The sequence below is a fragment of the Sorex araneus genome, chromosome 3 (assembly GCF_027595985.1).
Source record: "Sorex araneus isolate mSorAra2 chromosome 3, mSorAra2.pri, whole genome shotgun sequence".
NCBI classification, from domain to species: domain Eukaryota; kingdom Metazoa; phylum Chordata; class Mammalia; order Eulipotyphla; family Soricidae; genus Sorex; species Sorex araneus.
The window spans coordinates 174,216,324-174,220,110 of NC_073304.1; the positions used below are offsets into that span (position 1 = coordinate 174,216,324).

At 42.3% G+C, this 3,787-nt stretch overlaps 1 pseudogene; it reads right to left on the bottom strand.

Annotated features, from left to right (window-relative positions):
- Positions 1-328: 328 nt before the first annotated feature.
- On the bottom strand, positions 329-1,261 carry LOC101557051 (olfactory receptor 148-like; annotated as a pseudogene).
- Between the last annotated feature and the right edge of the window lie 2,526 nt (positions 1,262-3,787).

Here is a 3,787-nt window from a genome sequence, read left to right on the forward strand (position 1 = left end):
AAACTCTTTATTTTGATCTGGAAAATGTAATTGATTTTGCCATGTGAAATATATAGCACTTGTTTAGTATTTAATATTTTCTATACCCTTTAGAATTCTTACCCATTAGTATACAGTTAGAAGTATAATAGTTATAGGGTTATTAATTGGTTCTCATGGGTATAGAAAAAAAAGCATAGATTTTTCTTAACCAGTTTTTTAAAAGAAAGAAACACATTGAACAAAGCATTTTCAATTATGTTTATTTACTTATTTACTTAATAAGAGGAACCAGAAGGACAATTTTAGGAGACATTACATTTTCTAAGTCCATTTTAAAATCTATAATTTATTCTTGAGATGCAAGCATTACTTTGTGATATGCTCTTTTCAAGGAACTCTTTACTTCTTTGTTTCTTAAGGAAAAGATCAATGAGTTCAGCATAGGAGAGACAATATTAGTAAATATTTACACAGTGGCATCAACCAAGTGGTTACGTGTGGGCTGCAGGTAGGTGATGAGTACAGGTGCAGTGTAAAAGAGCACCGCAGTGAGGTGGGCACTGCAGGTGGAGAAGGCTTTCTTCCTGCCCTCTGCGGACCTGATCCTCAAAATGGCAATCCCGATGTGCGTGTAAGAGAAGCAAATAGTGAACCAAAATAATAAACCAAGAAAGCTAACGGCTGAGGAAATTACGATCTGGGCCAGTGAGGTATCTTCACAGGCCAGGGGCAAGACAGCAGGGATGTCGCAGAAGAAGTAGTTCACGCGATTGGAGCCACAGTAGGTCAGTGTAAAAGTGAAGGAGGTCAGGATGGAGCCGTGAACACAGCCCAGCAGCCAGGCTCCCACGACCAACCCCACACAGACTTCGGGTCTCATGATGAGTGAATACCTCAGGGGGTAACAGATGGCCACATAGCGGTCATAGGACATCACAGCATAGAGGCAAGCTTCCGCTGACCCCAGGAAGTGGTAGAAGAAGATCTGTGTGGCGCAGCCCTCGTAAGAAATGGCCCGGCTCTGGCCAGAGAGATAGAGCAGCATCTTGGGACAGGTCACAGCGGGCATGATGATATCAAAAATGGCCAGCAGCCCTAAGAAGAAGTACATGGGGGTGTGAAGGGCAGGGGAGGAAAGGATTGCTATGAGGATGAGTAAATTGCCAACTAAAGTGAAGAGATAAATAAATAAAAAGACGACAAAGAGCACAGTCTCTACTCCCTGGGTCTGAGGGATTCCCAGCAGGATGAACTCACTCAGCTTTGTGTGGTTCCTCATGTTCCTGCAGGGCTGGTCTGGGGAGAGACAAAATTTGTGAAAGTGTGAATGTGGCAGCTGTATTGTGACGGACACAGTATGAGATATTGACCATTCAGAACACATTTTTTTTTTTGTTCAGTCAAATAGAAATTCTTCCAAAGACATCTGCGGGCTAATAAAAAAACCCTGTATTTTCTTATTTCAAGATATTCTATCCTTTAGTGAATGAGGATTAAGAACTAAAGGAAACGTAGTACTGTAACCTGCTCATGAGTTCAGAGAATAAAGATCTCAGCTCTGCACAGAGGAGCAGTTTAGTGGCCGTTGACACCCATGATGCCTAGAAGTCAGGCCAGGCTGGTTTCTTGATACCTTGTCCACATGACACAGCAAGCCCAGCATGGTCCACACGCAAAATTTGCACACCCATACCTCCTGGAGAGAGTGCAATGAGGATTCGGATTAGGACTTGGGTTTCCTGAGTGGTTACCTCATTATTTCTTGCTATTAGCATATTCTTGATGGCCTTGTTCATTTGAAAAAAAAAAAAGAAGTAACGTAGTTTGGTAAATCCAGAAATTAATTTTTTATAGGTTGACTCTTTAGTTTTCTTATAAACGGCAGATTTCCACCCCCTGCCTTAATGACATATATGCAAATAGAGGCATGTGCTATTTCATCATTTTTACACTGATACATTTTGAATGGGCTGGATCGCTAGCACACGGTTGGGCGTTCGCCTTTCACGCGTCCGACCTGTGTTCGATTCCTCCGCCCCTCTTGGAGAGCCTGGCAAGCCACCTAGAGTATGGAGCCCACACAACAGAGCCTGGCAAGCTACCTGTTAGTATTGGATATGCCAAAAACAGTAATAATAAGTCTCTCAATGAGAGACGTTATTGGTGCCCGCTTGAACAAATCGATGAGCAACGGGATGACAGTGACAGTGACATTTTTTAATTTTTTATTCTTTTATTGAATCACCATGTGGAAAGTTACAAAGCTTTCAGGTTTAAGTCTCAGTTATACAATGCTCAAACACCCATCCCTTCACCAGTGCACATATTCCACCACCAAGAAGACAGTGACAATTTGAATAGCTGCAATTTTGGTATTTTAGTTCTTAGTCTTTTGCTTTTTTTATGCCTCAAAATGAACATTTACTTTGATTTTGATAGCCAAATTTAATATAAGATTGGGATGGAGTGATAGCACAGCTGCTAGGGCATTTACCTTGCATGAGGGTGACCTGGGTTTGATTACTCTGGCCCTCTAGAGATTCTGGCCAGCTACCGAGAGTATCCTTCCTGGATGGCAGAGCCTGGCAAGCTACCCATGGCATATTCGATATGCCAAAACAGCAACAACAACTCTCACAATGGAGATATTACTGATGCCCTCTCGAGCAAATTGATGAGCATCGGGATGACAGTGACAGTGATACAGTGAATGTAAGATCTATACTTTTAGATTTAACTGTCGCAGAGTTCAATTGCAGATGCCTAAGATTTGTTATTGTTGCATTACAGAAACTTCATACCATTTGATTTGCTAACTAAAATTTGTGAATGTGCTGGTGTGTGTGTGTGTTTCTGTGTGTATGTGTGTGTCTGTGCTGCCAATGTGGAATCCAGGGCCTCATACTTGCAAAGCAGGTGCTCTGTCACTGAGACAAATGCCTGTCCATTGGCATAGTTTCAAACAGTAAAGAACTTTGTGCTGGTTATCCTGAGATAGATGCTGAATTAATAATTATGTTAAGGTGGTAACTGATTTCTCTACACTTGTTTGATACAGTGAATGAAGTAAAAGTCTCCAGTAGACTACAAAGAATCACTCCGTTGCATGTTTTTCACACTTCTTCCTCGTTTACGTTTCTGTTCATTGGACCACACCAAATGAAGCTCAGGACTTATTCCTGGCTCTGCAATCAGGGATCACTTCTGGAGGACTCAGACGTCCATATCGGGTGTCGGAGATTGAACCCCATTTGGCTGTTGCAAAGAAAGCCCTACCTGCTGTACCATCTCTCCACACCCTCCACATTTCTTACCCCACAAGAGTCTCTGAGAGTGAAGGAGAAAGTAAAAATATAGAAATAGAGCAGTGCTCTGAGCACTCACATGGTCCAGAGTTTCATGACTGGCTCAGAGAGAGCAAAGCAGCATTTTCCCTCCTTCGATCTGCAGATTCTCTGTGGTGCCGTGGAGCTCTCATCCCCAGCCTCTCAGGAGCCATGGACTTTGGCTTGGGTTTTAGAACTACAGATGCTCACTGTCTTCTGATTTAGTAGAATGACTCAGAGAAAGGATGCTGTTCATCTACTGTTCTCTCTCCTGTTGATTTTCTCAGAGGTAGAAGTGAAACTCTCTCTGATCTTTGGAGGATTTTAAATGATCTTATAGTCTCTCTGGAACCATAATACATGATTTATCTCAAGATACAGAAAAAAGCAAACTTTTGAGCATAGGGAACAATTAAGAGCTGATGTTAAGAGAGCCCAGGGATGGCAGAGTAGCACACAGTTCTCAGGGGACCCAGTCA